Source organism: Neolamprologus brichardi, chromosome 18, assembly GCF_056152115.1.
Source record: "Neolamprologus brichardi isolate AB-2024 chromosome 18, ASM5615211v1, whole genome shotgun sequence".
Classification (NCBI taxonomy): Eukaryota; Metazoa; Chordata; class Actinopteri; order Cichliformes; family Cichlidae; genus Neolamprologus; species Neolamprologus brichardi.
This window is the reverse complement of record NC_142121.1, coordinates 4,668,176-4,683,474: the sequence shown is the minus strand read 5'-3', so window position 1 is coordinate 4,683,474 and position 15,299 is coordinate 4,668,176. Positions and strand designations below refer to the sequence as shown.

General features: G+C 41.5%; 1 protein-coding gene across 1 annotated transcript in view; it reads left to right on the top strand.

Annotated features, from left to right (window-relative positions):
- Positions 1 to 1,654: 1,654 nt before the first annotated feature.
- Positions 1,655 to 15,299, top strand: part of basp1 (brain abundant, membrane attached signal protein 1) — a 61,454-nt gene continuing 47,809 nt past the window's right edge. The window contains exon 1 of the mRNA XM_087832000.1: positions 1,655 to 1,819. The gene's annotated coding sequence lies outside the window, so the exon portion shown is untranslated. The remainder of the gene's footprint in view (positions 1,820 to 15,299) is intronic.

The following is a 15,299-nucleotide window of genomic DNA, read 5'->3' as shown; positions in this document are numbered from 1 at the left end:
GTCACTGCATCTCCCAGAACAAACTGACCTCTCCCTAATCCCAATACACTTCCTGCCAGAGGGAGGGGAGGGGGCTGCACTTTGTTGGTCTTCACCATGGGAATCCCTTCGGAGGAGCTGAAATGTTGATAACAAACTGCTGAGTCTCAGCGTGACATTGCAGAGGCAACAACAACACGTTTAAGTTGTGCAAATGAAAATGCACTTAAAGTGGTTTTCCTTTTTCTCTGTGACATTTATAGAGTCCAGTGATGGATGCTCGCATTAACCATCACAACTACTTTCAAATAAATTAGGTCAGAATAAAGTCAAGGAATCCTTGTGAGCCAAACACTCGGCATGATGCCAGTGACATGTGATCTGCTTAATATGATCTTCTCGGGCAAACAACTCTGACTCTCTGCTTATGAGAAGCAGCCAATCTGTTGGTCACAGAAGAACAATGAACTGAGGAGCTGCACCAAGGCCAATTATACGATAAATAAGAGTTTTTCTTTAATAGAAACATACTTTTAGCTGCTGCCTTACAAGTAGAGAAGCTTGTGACCACTCTTGAATCTGTGATCTTTCACAGATAAGGCGAATGTTACAACCACTAATTATTATTATTCTTTAATTATTTTTTTTTATGAAGGATTACTTTGGACAGTTCATATGAAAATCCTGAATTCGAATGATTCAAGGAGTCAAAAACTAAAACTTTTCAAAGCCTTTTGTTAAAGCTCATAAGTTCACCTGCAAACACTGTGACGTGACAGCCCTGCTGTCGACACTGACAAGGAGAAACTAATAGCTTTACAACATAAACGTCCCTCTCAATGAACTAACTTTTTAGCTCTGGTTTTATGTGGAACAATGCAAAGCATCAACTCTTTGCAAACATTGCCATCTAGTGTCAAACTTTAGGTAATGCCGCGCAGAAAATATGGTTATTACACGTTCACCAAACCTTTCTGCTGTACTTAAACAGGCGTAAACACATTCAGATAAACACAGTGACTTACTATTTCTGAAGCCCTCACAGATTAAACATTAAAACATAAACAGTGGAGCATTGAGAAGCGGGTAAACATTTTTTGGAGTCAACAGTTTTTCCTAAAATGTGAAACAAGTTGAGTTTTTTTTTTTTTTTCATTTTTATTTTGTAAAATCTGATCCAATAAACAGATGACAGTTTCTTCAGTGTGTGAATCAACAAGTGCGTCCCGCCTACCAACAAGTCCTCGGAAACACGTGAATAAAGCGAACAGCAGGGGGCGCTCTAAAGCAACGACTGACGAAAGACGGAGCGCAAGAATGAAGTATTGCAACTAAAAGAAGCGCAGAGAGAAATTTCCGTTCCTAATAATATCAGAGTAAATGTTTTTTTTTTTTTTTATTAAATGCATAAATAAAATAAAATGAATCATTTTGTGTGAAGGATTGAACTCAGAAAAGAAAAAAATGAGCTTCACGTTTGGAGACGCTGCTCGGTCACACACATGCAGCAGCACAGCGGTGATGAAATGATCATAAAGCAGCATTAAGTGTTTTATGATCCTAAAGAAATAAATGAAAATAAAGACGCGTGCACCACAGAGTTTTAATAAAGCGATCGTTAGGAACAGGTGCGTTTTCTTCACGCTGCTCTGAGTGCACACCGCTCGCGCGTGCACGTGCGTTCGGATGCGTGTGCGCGCAGGCGGAGGATCGCCGCGGAGCCGTACCGTGTAGCAGGCACAAGCCGCTGGGCGCGCAGGAGAAGCCGCAAAAAAATCCAGCAGCCGCTGCTCGAAGCTGCCAGGAGCGCAGAGAACGTGTCGGAACTTCAGTGCACACGGTAAGAGCTGCTCCATCGCCCCACTCTCCTCTTTTACTGCCCCACGGAGCCGCTCACATGCTCGTGGCTCTTTTATTTTCTTTATTCCTTTTGTCTTTTCCCACCTCTCCGTTTGGACAGCCGCGCGGAGCGAGTGCAGGGGGTGAGACAAAGGACGTGGAGATGTCGTGACAAAAGAAGGAAATCAAATATTTTATAAAAAGGGAGAAATTAGAAAACTGTAAAATTCTGTTTTCTTTTGTGCTCTTTTTTTTTCTCTTTTTCTTTTCCAGGCGACAAAATGTGCACGAGTTTAAAAAGGGGTGTGTACAGTCTGGGAGAGCACGCGCTCAGACACGGTCTCGTTTTTCTCACTTTTATTGAGGGAAAAAAGCAAAAATCACCTCGACAGCGCTCAAAGTGCGATCGAGCAGCGTGCTCTTTATTATTTATTGATTGCTTTCATATCGTTTATGATTATATAATTTCCACAGACTGCTCCGCACCGCAGAGGGGAGGGGGGATTTGGGGCTCGGGGGTGGGGTGGGGGTGCCCCCCTCATAATTTGCAGCCAGTAAACAGTTGAACATCCAGAAATAAGAAGAGTGCTCTTCTGCTCGCCCCACCTCTTTGTCTTTGTGGAGGTGTGACACCGTTCTGCCTGAATGCGACATGCACGCGCGCTCAGTGGCTCTTATCACATGCACTCTCTAACCACATCAGTCCGTGTCATGATTCAGATGAATTATTGATCTCATATTCTCGTTTTATTGCACTCAGAAGGAGTATGGAGGAGGGATGGGGGGGTTGAGGAGCCTCCGTGGGATGATGTTGATGAGGAGGATGAAAAGGAGGAGGGTGGGGGCGGCTGATGGAGAATCTGAGCTGCATTCTCTCCCGCCACAAACACAGAGTTCATCTTTTCACTCGTCTTCTTGTTTCTGCCGCTGCGCGAATTTATCTGTTTGCTTACGCGGCGAGTCAAACTTTATTAGCCGTACCCCGCCGCTTAATTGCCTGGTCCTTTGTTTGCCGCGGCGCGCATGCGCATTAGGTGTAGGGTGTGGATGGGAGAGATGCCACCTTGCGTATCAATAGGATGGAGAGGAGGAGGACAGTCTTTCGGGTTTTGGTTTAGCTGTTTATTTGCGTAAAAAAAATGACAATAAACGATTAAAATGTGACGAGGAGGAGTTGTGTGTCTGTGCGCGTGTATTTTGGGTTATTTCCCCTCCGTTTCTCGGTGATGTGACGCTGTGGATTGTGTGTGCGGATGACGGTTTGTGTGTGAATGGCGCCTCAGTTGTGGTGTTGCTGTATCGGAATTGGACTGTGCTGCAGCGATGTGCTGAAATAACTGATTAATCGGGTACTGTGATGATTAATTATGATTATTACTTCACCTGAAATCACAATGAAATCAATGCAGAAACGACAAACAGCATTATTTTGCTTAAAGAAGGTTTTGTTGGACAATTTTAATGATTTTCTGGCAAACTGTCACCTGCACAGTTCATGCAGTGTAGCAACAGATAGTTAGGACGTTCAGCCTTACAGCTCTGAGCCCACCGACATACAGGAATCTGCAGTCTGTGGGAGTTTTGACTTACTGCTGAAATCAACCTTTTACCTGACACAGCAAGTACAGGTGTGCAGCGAGGGCGCGTCACACCCAGGGTTGTGAAATTAGTCCAATTCAGATTTCATTGACATTTTCCTCCTTTAACAATTATTAAAGGAAGATAATGAAGATAACAAAGCTGCTCTGCGTTTCGTAACAGCGCTCTGACCCTGTTGGTGTTTACTTCATTCCTTTCTTGCGTTCTTTATCTGCATTCCTATTTCAGATGAATTCCAATCAAATTTCAAGGGTACGTCGCAACAGTTAAAGAGATGCGTTCAATAAACCCAGTCGGTCCACAAACAGTCCCGTTAACTGCGATCTCAGCCGCGGCCAAAATAACTGTGATTGTAATTGTTGCCGTAATCAAACAACAGTTTACTGTAGCAGCAGTTTGTGGGAAATCACTGATGAATGCAGAGGCAATTTCCATTTCTAAACTGACTCACTGTCTTTTCCACTCTTGCCCAATGATGGGAAGATTTACAGTTCGATGCTTCAAAGGCGATAGCAGACGGGGAGCGAGTGTAATTGATCTCGGTGGATGGGCGGCTGGGGTTAATCATCAGAGTGGGTTTTAGAAACTCTGCGTGAGATTAGAATTTAAGAATATGGATGAGCGTGTTCACATCATATCCACTGATATTCCATAATTAACATGTAGAGATTTTATAGCGTTTGTTTTCATCTCATCATTAATTATTTCTGCACGTTTGCAAACACTCAGTATGAATTCAAACAGACAATAATAACATTTGTGATGAAGGATAGATGGTTTAACCCTTTAAGACCTACCATAGAACCAAGTCTACCAGAGCTTATATTATATGTTTACATGCTGTGGAGCCATTTTTGGGAGCATTTCAAGTTGCTATACATCAATACAACCATTACAGCCTAGATTTTAATAATATGTATGAATTAAGTGCATAGTAATGACATAAATTGCAAAAAAGTGCAATAAACTACAAAAAAATTTGAAAATCGTTTTTGTTTTTTTAACATATATTTCTAGTTAGAGAAATTTAAGAGGCTTATCCCTCAAAACTGTAAATACAAAAAAGTTGCACAAAATAGTTTCCCACCACAGGAAATTTATTTTGAGTGTCTTCATAGTTTTATTTTTGAAATACACCAATTTTTATACACTGCAGGAAAAACGAAAATAAATATTATAATGCAAATTTGCAAAAAAGCAGCATATGCATCAAAATAAACTATTTCCAGCAGTGCAATATGAGTCCTAAGCATCCCAGAAACGAGACAGAAAGTCATAAGGTCAAAGATAACTTTTAAAAACACCAGTATAGGCTCATGAGGCCCTGATGGTAAAAAATGGTAAATGAATCCCATCGATTCTGATATTATAGTCTCAGGATGGTGGGATTTATTACAGGGTGACACGTTAAATGCTCTGATTGCTTTTTTGTGTGGAACACACCACGAATAGTTACCTAAGCTGACAGTTTGCTTAAAATGTCAGCAGACAAGCTCTGGGAAGTGTTTGTTTCTGGCTGAGGATGTTAGCCCTCGGCCAGAGTGCTGATGTACATCGGAGGCACTTGGAAACAAATCATCACTTCCTCTACATGAAAAGAGAGCTGGACCAGCATCACCCAGGTGATGTGGTGGCTTGTGCTGTAGATGTGCTGTTAAAAGTGCCTCGATCTGACAATACAGGTAAAAGGAGACCCTGACCACGTCAGGTGATGTAGAAACTCTTAATGCAGATGTGCATTTCAGCTATACAGTCCTACACAGTGACCCAGACACTGCTTTATGTTTGGTGTGATGTTTCTGTCTGTGACTCTCAATAATGAGCTTTCATGTGCTGATGTTGCACCAGCAATGTAATAAAACAATGTTAAGCAGATAAAACAAAACATTTAAAGATATTTAAATAGGAAAATGCGATTTCTTCCTGTTAAAAGGGAGTTTTTCCTTCCCACTGTTGCCAAAGTGCTGCTCACAGGGGGTCATGTGATTGTTGGGTTTTCTCTGTATGTATCATTGTAGGGTCTACCTTACAATATAAAGCTCTTTGAGGTGATTGTTGTTGTGATTTGGTGCTCTATAAATAAAATTAAATTGAATCAAATTGAATTAAAAAAAAAAGATATATGGAGCATTTTGATTGGTTGAAATGTGACTGGGATTACTTCTAGTCCTTTGAATGACTCTTATTACAGGTGAGGGTGTTTTTGAGTGAAATATTACCTTTATTAAGATTTACAATCAGATTGGATTCACAGAAAACATCTCAGAAACAATAATTGGTGATCAGTGCTTAAAGGACAAGTACGTAAGACTTTGTGACATCTAGCAGTGAAGTTGTAGATTGAAACTGACTCCTCCTCCTTTACTTCTACCTTTCCAAGCCTGAATGAGCTGTTGGTCATCAGTTTAACATAAAACAATCTAGACCTGAGGCACGTTTAATCCTGCTGTGTTTTCCATCATATTCTGGTATTCTGGACACTGCCTTGGCTCATCTGGACTCATGTGAAAACACGGCAGCCCACTACGGCAGGTGCTTTGTAAGAAGACCCCTCCCCTCCAGATTTCCAGTCATTTGCACCGGTAAAAATATTCTGAATACTCATAGCTTTGCACTCCTCGTTTTGTGTTTGCTACTGCAACCTCCTCATGAGTGGTGTTGCAGGATCACCATGGTAATGGGGGTCTTGTAGTAATGGTAAATTGCCTGTATTTGTATAGCGCTTTACTAGTCCCTAAGGACCCCAAAGCGCTTTACACAACCAGTCATCCACCCATTCACACACTGGTGATGGCAGCTACATTGTAGCTACAGCCATCCTGGGGCGCACTGACAGAGGCGAGGCTGCCGGACACTGGCGCCACCGGGCCCTCTGACCACCACCAGTAGGCAATGGGTGAAGTGTCTTGCCCAAGGACACAACGACCGAGACTGTCCAAGCCGGGGCTCGAACTCCCAACTCTTGAGCCACGATCATGAGTGTTGTCCGTCTGGCTGTTGATTGGCTGACATAAATTCATCCCCGACTCTGTTCATTCATCTTTGCCGGACGGAGACAAACGGCAGCCTGATGAGAAGTTAGGACGGTGACTCATCCGTTACCGCCGCTGTCTGCTGCTCAGCGTGTGACTGTGAATACGTTACGCAGAGGAGAGCAGACACGAAGCAACGATACCTCACCCACCCCTGTCTGTGTTACACACATCGTGTACTCATGCGAAAGTAAGCGGACGATGAGTCATAGGTGATTATCAGCGTGTGTCCACATACTTGCAGTGTACCTGACGGACTAAGGTACTGATAATGAGGGGGTGAGGGATATTTTGTCTACATGAATTTGCAGGTCTTAGAGGGTCCGTCTCTCTTTATATGATTTTTATTTATTTTTTATTTCATTGTTTGGTCATGTGATCAGCAGGATCCCTTTCACACAGTCTTAATTAAGGCATCATGCTGTGTGTAATGGAGAAACAGGCTGGTTAACTTAAGGGAGCGGAGATAAAGCAGAACAATGGGAGGCTGCAGCTGTGTAGCACATATGAACAACTGTGTGTGTGTACGAGAAGGTGTGTAATGGGTGCAGCTGCAGGTTGAGTCTCCACTGCTGATACTACTGTCTCTACTGCTCGTACTGCAAAGAAGGAAAGAAAAACATTTCAACACAGCTGGATCTGCGAGGTAAAAACACACTGGGCCCACGTTCTCGTTCTCGGCATCTGTAAACACGACAGAATAAGAGTAACGCCTGCTTTAGCGTTAGCAGACGTTCAGAAAAGATGGTGTGATTACATTAACCCAGCTTAATAAAAATGTGATCATTTGGTTACGTGTTGCACAACACTGTGTCTATGTTTGAACGCAGCTTGGGTTACATTTTTAAGGAAGTGCAAGATGATAACTTCTTTGCAGGTTGGAAGTATGTTTTAGTTACCGTGACTACAGTGAACTGAAACCTCAAGGATATATTTAGTTGCGTGTGATATCATTTGCATTTAATTGCATCAATGTGGTGGGTTTGTGGTTTATCCTCACAGCAGCCTGCGGACACAAGTACCAAAAGGTGCAGTTCCACTAATGTCCACTTGAGGCTGACTCTGAAAGAAGAAAGCAAACCCCCATAGAGTCCCGTGTGATTTGAAAGCCTGTGTCAGTATTCAGGCAGTTCGCAAATATTTTTTTTAAAAAGTGATCAAGAGTTCATGCAGTCAGCTTGAGTCAGCTGCTTCTCTCACATGTTTTTATCTGCATCCTGTGCTGCATCCCATCCCCCTTTGATCACGGTACTCCACCTAAAACATCAAGGTCACCTGAAATCTAAGCTGACACCTGCTGCATACAGTATTTTAAACATCCCCCCCTAACCCATCACCCAGTTAACTAGGGGTGGGGGAAAAATGGATACTGTGTAGTATGGTGATATTTTGTTTGCTAATAATGTATCGATACAGGGACAGCAGAAATCGATATTTTGTTACAAAAAAAGTTTTTGTGCTCTGACTTCAGAGCATGTTGATCCTTTTTCTGAGCAAGAATCCTGACATTCCTTCACTGTCCAAATGTGTTTAACTTGTTTTTGGCAGCAATAAACATGACAGTTTACTTATTTTAATTTAAGACATGTTTTATTTTAATTAAGTTTAAAACTTTTTTATTTAATGTAAAATTATATTTTGTTTTAATTTACTTTCAAATTCTTCAGTTGCTGAAGGGGCTGCATAGTTTTCATAAACTGCATAGTTCAGAATAGCTATAATTGTACCAGATGGTTGATTCAGTTAAGTTGGACTAGACTGTAATACAAACCGTTCAGTTTGTCAACAATAAAACTGAAATGAGAGAAAGACTGAGTGTGAGACTTTGATATTAGATAAAATGAATATTGATAAAGTTTACCTTTATGTACAGAATCTGAATATCGCAAAATATTTTTAAAAATTGCAATAATATCGTATCGTGGGATGTATGGTGATTCCCACCTCTACAGTTAACCACAATCACTCCCACTCGATGTTATATTGAGTGTTTCCTGTTGGGCAGTGATGAGATCTCACCCTGACTGCTACTATTTCTGCTGCTAGCCCCACCACTGCTAATCTTTAATCTTTTCCATTGAAGCATTCATTTGTGGTTTCTTTCATCTGCAAGACAACCGTACAATACAGCCCACCTATTAAAACCCCAGAAATCACCATAAAAGGAGTTTGACATTGACAAAATGTAACTGCAGTGTCACCGTGCGTATTTTAGGCCACTTGTTCAAGCGCCTCGCTCCGTTTGGCGTATCCTGTCCAACTCTCTATTCAAGGCTATAAATAAATAAAAGGCAAATGGAGCAGAGTTAACATTTATTACAGCACTGCTGCGGACTTCATTAGTGTGCTAGTGTGTGTTACAATTACAAAAGAAATGCTAAATGCTCTGTTTTCTATTTATAACACTAGAACAGCTGTTGCAGATGACAGCTCATAGTTTTTCTTTTGTACGAGTGCAGAACAGAGAAGTGGATTTCTTGGACAGCAGCCACCATTAACAGCCAGTTTTTTTATGTTGTTTGACAGACCAGCTCACAGCAGTGTGCAGGTATAAATGCTAAGTGTTGGCTGAGAGTTTGACTCCATGACGAGTCCACGAGCTGCACTGAAAGCAGAAATAGCTGCTTCCTCACAGGAACTTTTGAACTTGAGGAGAATCTTCGCGCTGGCTCCGTTCGATAGGCGCTCGATGTCCATCAGCGTGGTCCTCTGGCCTGTCAGGAATGAGGAAGTCGGATGTTTCAATTTCCTGTTAAAGGAAGCATGACTGCGTATCAAATGACTGTAAACTTGTGCTTAAAGTTTATTTCGGTGCCGTTTATTCATGCTGCTGACGTGCAGCACAGCAGTCGGACGTGGCGGTTTTGCAAAAGATGTTGTGATGAGAAGAAGTGACTCGTCGCTCGGCTACGCCCCACTGCTGACACATCTGTCATGTCATCTGTGTGTTTTATCTGCTTGGTTGGGAATTAAATCATCATAATTGTAGATGGAAATTAGGTTGCTTTTATGCTGATCGCTGTACAGACTTCTGGTCTATGGATAACTCTTTTCACATTTCATTTTTGTTGACATTTAACGTTGCGTTGTTGTTGGTGCAGTTTCAGTAAAAACATCAGATAATGCTAGGGTTAGCTGCAGATACAACCTCATACAGCAAAACAGAGCGGTGTAGATGAAAAGATTAGACACAAGTCAGAAATGATGGATTCTGTGCACGCTGCATTTATCAGCTCAGATCTTTTTATAGTAATATTGACTGAAATCATATGAAAGTGCTAACGTGCTAACTGTAAATGGTGATCGGTGATTCTGGCTGTTGGTGTGAATGCTCGTCTGCCTCTCGGCGTTAGCCCAGCAGCAGACTGGCAGCCTGTCCACGGTGCACGCCGCCTCTATCACAGCTGGGATTGGCTCGAGCCCTCCCACCACCCTGACCTCACAAACCCCACAGCAAGTAACACACTATGATTGTGATTCATGTTCAGCAGTTTCCTAACTTGGTAACATTCAGTGTTGGTCAAGTTACTTGAAAAAAGTAATCAGTAACTAATTACTGATTACTTCCCCCAAAAAGTAATCCTGTTACTTTACTGATTACTTATTTTCAAAAGTAATTAATTACTTAGTTACTTAGTTACTTTTTAAAAACACGATTTACAACCTGAATAGGTGATAAAGTGATAGATCTTTCAGCCCAATTCTACTTTTTCTACATAATCATCATACAAAATGTAATCAAATGGAAAAGTCTCTTTTTAAAACTTGTTTTATTAGTTTTAATCTTTTAACTTTATGCATCAAGCAAAAATTTAATTATCTGCAACATTCTCTGACTGGAAGAAATTAGTTTAATATTTAAACCTATTTTCTGCACATTCCAGCACATAAAATAAAATATTTTGTGTGTTTACACTCAGTCTTTCAAATAGATGCAAGTAAAACACAGCAGAAAATAAATAAAGTCAAAGACTAGCGGTCCTGTTGCTCTATTTTCACCTGTAAAGCAGGAGTGGGGTAGGCGGAGGGTTACCCTGGTGCAGGTGTGCAGCGGTCAGTGGAAGAATCCGCGAGTTTCTCTGTGAGTTTCCCATTACGTCGTAGCTACTCGGTGCTTGTTTGGACGTTTAGGGGTTTTTTTCGCTGTAAAAAGAAGTTTTCTTCCCACGCACAACGGACACTAATGTTTTTGTCACTTTTTATGGAATCAAACTCAAAGTAAGGTCAGTACTTCCACGCTTTAAACGCTGCACGCTCATACTCTCTCTGCACTCGATATATGATCCATTGTTGATCTGCACACAGCTGTTGTCACGAACGTCGCACTCGTTTACGTCACTGTCATGAGACGTTCTCGCAAAAAATCACGGTTTTAGTAACGCAGTAACGCAGCGTTCCTACGGGAAAGTAACGGTAATCTAATTACCGTTTTTGCAATAGTAATCCCTTACTTTACTTGTAAAAAGTAATCGGATTACATCTCTGGTTACGTTACGTTACACAGTAATTATAAGAAACTAGAGGGGAAATGCTTAAGTTGATGGCCTGCTTCTCGTAGAACAGGGTTGCACAAAAAAGGGAGTAATACACGACAAATGAAAAGCTAATAACAGGCGATTAATCTGCAAACAGACAAAGAGTTGATGGTGAGGAGGTTTACCTTAATATAAAGTGCTGCCAGTTTTAAAGCACCAACAGAGAGCTGGGGACGAATCTGTGATTTTTAGGTCTTACAAAAACTGCATGTTCCTTTAATTGATTATTAAAGCAGCAGAAACATGTGATGCGAGCTGGCAGGACGGAGGCTCCAAAATATACATTAATGTGATTCAACAAATGCTAAACTCTTTGACCTCCGGGGTCTTCTTGTCTTGTATTCAGGGGATTTTTTTGCAGCGAAAATGCGGGAAAATAGAAGCAGAAGCGACGGCCGGCCCCTCCTCGCGCCCCTGCCCGCTCTCCGGTCTCGCTGGAGGTTTGACGGCACCCCGACATGTCCTCGTCCTCAGCAGCTCTTTCACCGTGAGCGCCATCTGTCACATCGCTCCTCGTCTTCCAGGAAATTACAGATCAAACCGAAAGCGACGACGTTATCTGATATGTACCCCGACGGGGCAGGAATGAACTCGCTCTCTGCTGAATCCCAAATCCACTCACTCACTCGCGCGTCCTTGTGGATGTAGATTCATTTGGCGAGGGCAGATAAAGGACCGGTGCGGCCATATTTCTTCCAACGACCTGTCCTCTTATCTGTAGAGCAGACGGCGATAACATTTTCACTTTAGGCTAGAAAAGCGGCACCTGTTATTGTTAAGTAATTGCTATGAAAGAGAGACAGTGTGAAGGTATTTCCAGCTCTATTAACACCTGTATCAGCCAAATGGGCACATTTATATAGAGATGTCGCTTTGTTATATAATAATAAAAGTAATTTTTCTCTCTCTGGCTTCAGGTTTGTAAACAACAACACAGCGAATCCAAATCAGAAAGTGTCACATTCCTGATTCAAAGACTGTGACTGATATCAGAAGCATTTCTGATTTTCTATGCAAGAGTCAGTTATTAACTGCAGGAATTTCCAGATTCAGATATTCAGTGTGACTTACAGGCCAGTGTGAACTCGGTAATAGACGTTCACAGCTCTGTCTGCAGCAGCCATCTTGTTTTAGCCCACAAGTGCAACTGAGCACGATCTGCTGTGTAGTGTGAGAAGGTGAAAAATAATCTGGCCTTTCATTCATGTCAGACTGCAAAAGAGAAGAGTGTGACACCAGCTCTGTTTTTAAGAAACGCTGCCGCTCTGATGGCGAAAAATCTGTAAGCCAGGAAAAACTTGACAACTACAAATGGCCTAAAAGAAGCAGCTGAAAGGTGTTTGATGTGCACGTTAGTTTCATGTGTCCCTCACCTATAAATTGGCTTCCTGCCTCAGCACCCAGCCAGCAAAGAACTCAAAGGAGGATGTGTGTCTCTCCAGAACAAAGTTGTGATAATACCACAGCTGCTTCTGTGTGTTCAGAGGCGATAAACTAAGAAAATAAACAAGAAGACTGTTCTACAGCCAGACGAGGACACGTCTGCCTCGTTAATTAAAAATAAACTTAAGGATTCTGATGATGTTCATTCTTCTCCTGAATGCTCATAAAGCAGAACCTTTAAGCACCAACTGGTAGCATCTCAAACCATTATCAGCCAGTAGCTGAGATCGTTTAACCCTTTAAGACCTACCATAGAACCAAGTCCACCAGAGCTTATATTATATTTTTACATGCTGTGGAGCCATTTTTGGGAGCATTTCAAGTTGATATACATCAATACAACCATTACAGCCTAAATTTTATTAATATGTCTGCATTAAGTGCATAGTAATTACATAAATTGCAAAATAGTGCAATAAACTACAAAAAAATTTAAATCGTTTTTGTTTTTTAACATATATTTCTAGTTAGAGAAATTTAAGAGGCTTATCCCTCAAAACTGTAAATACAAAAAAGTTGCACAAAATAGTTTCCCACCACAGGAAATTTATTTTGAGTGTCTTCATAGTTTTATTTTTGAAATACACCAATTTTTATACACTGCAGGAAAAACAAAAATAAATATTATAATGCAAATTTGCAAAAAAGCAGCAAATGCATCAAAATAAACTATTTCCAGCAGTGCAATATGAGTCCTAAGCATCCCAGAAACGACACAGAAAGTCATAAAGTCAAACATAACTTTTACAAACACCAGTATAGGCTCATGAGGCCCTGATGGTAAAAAACTACATTTCTGCAAAATGACGTCACTTCCGGTTTCGGGCAGGTCATGGCGGACATGCAAAAGTTCGCGCTGACGTCTATTCCAATGTAGGAAGTGTTACGAACAGCTGATTGGATCGGCAAAGCGTGTTTCTGGAATATTATGTTTTTGTTGCTGCAAGCGCTTTTTATGCAGTTTTTGCAAAGCTATATGTGGAAGGAAACTGTGACCGAGGACAAGCTGAGGGCATAAGATGTAAGTACAACTCCTCCGGTTTCATATGCAAAAAAAATTATTGCGCTAGCTTACGTGGTTGCAGAGCTACCAGGATTTAAAAATAGTTACGCAAAACGGAGCGTGCTGCTCTGACCGGTTTTAAAGGGTTAACTGTGATGCATCTACAACTGGCTCAAACGTGTCTGCAGTCAGACTTGTGTTTATCTGACGGAAACCAGGAAACCTAAGCTTGCTCGCTGACCGAGCCCCAGCAGATCCTCACTGTTGATGTTTTTCGTGTGTCTTACAGTTTCTGCAGCAAAATGAAACGGATCCTTCTTCTTATCGATGATGCTGAACACAGTAAGCAGAGGCATGCTGGTGCATTTAAGGCATGTTAGCATAGTGATGTTAACATGGAGACTGTTTGAATTGAAGTTTCTGTTGAAAGTAGCGTTAACGAACACTGTGATGCATTTAAGTAACAGGCAGTTATTAGAGAAACAAAGGAGGAGTAAAGGAAGCACTTAAAGTACCAACTTTATTCAGAACTGTGGATGACGAACAGCCGTCAGCATTTCCCTCCTTCCTCCCCGTCGCTCTCTTTTTTCCTTTAAACCTTTAAGGCCCGCCGAGTCTCAGAAACCAAACCAAACGCCGTTCCTCGCGTGAATCTTAAACAGTCGAGGGACGGAGTCTGAAAATAATGAGACGGTACAACAGAGTGAAGACTCGGAGGTGTTCGGCCTCTTCGCGCGAGCGCCGCGGTCCCAGTTCTGTCAGCTCCCATCATCGAGAGAGAAACTGATGACGAGAAGAAAATCACAAGAATATCTCTCGCCGGATTTTTTTTCTTTCCTGAAGTGCGAGACGTAATCAAAGGTCTGAAATCCTCAGCGACGTGTTGGATGTGTGAGACGGCGGTAGGCTGGTGGAGATGTGTGTGTTTTTAATGCATGCAAGGTGAAAGTGAAGCACAGCACAGCGCGTATTTGTGGTTTCTCTGACCACATCTGAAGCTTTTAAAGCAGAAATAGTTTATTTACATTTATTAAATAATTTATTGTTTATTTATTTATTATATATATATATAATATATATATATATATATGTATTATATATATATATATATATATTATTATTATTATTATAATTATTATTTATTTTATTTCCCAATATTTTCCTGGTATTTATTGCTAAATCATCAACAAATACCACACTTTCTGACTCTGCGTTTATTGAATTTACTTGCATATTTTGCCATGTGTTGGATTACATGCATGTAACTATGAACTTATTTTGCAAAAAAGAATAAAATATAAAGGAATTCAGTTAAATATTCGATTAAATAAAGTATTCTGCTTTGTTTTGTTAGTGTTTTATTCAAAGATAATTAATACAATGTAATGTAGGTTTAACAACAACCATCAAATAAACACAGTCTGATTAAAACTAATCGATTTGTAATGATGTTACGTGATCGTGTCTTTAATTCATTATCGCTTTCAACTGGAACCTATAACGAGCTTCGTTGTGATTAAATCATTTGGCTCTTATTCTAGAAACTTTAAGCAGACCCCATCCTCGCTGGTGCTCTCACCCCCACCCCCCCGGCTCTTCTCGGGGTTAGCTGGAGTTGAGAGTCAACTTTGTCCTGCCTCCATGTCTAGCCTGGCACTCAGCACCGCTCACTCCAGGGCTGGCCCCTCCCTCTCTCTCACTCTCGCTGTCTCACTGTTGTGGCTGAAGACAGCAAACGCCCGCCACGTCAAATTTCACTCCACTGGCGTTCGGCTGCGAGCCGCAGACACGCCGGTGACAGGGGTCGCTTAGATCCAAAGCTGAGCGGGTCGGTTTAGCCGAGCTGGGCAGCCGGACGGAGAAAAACAA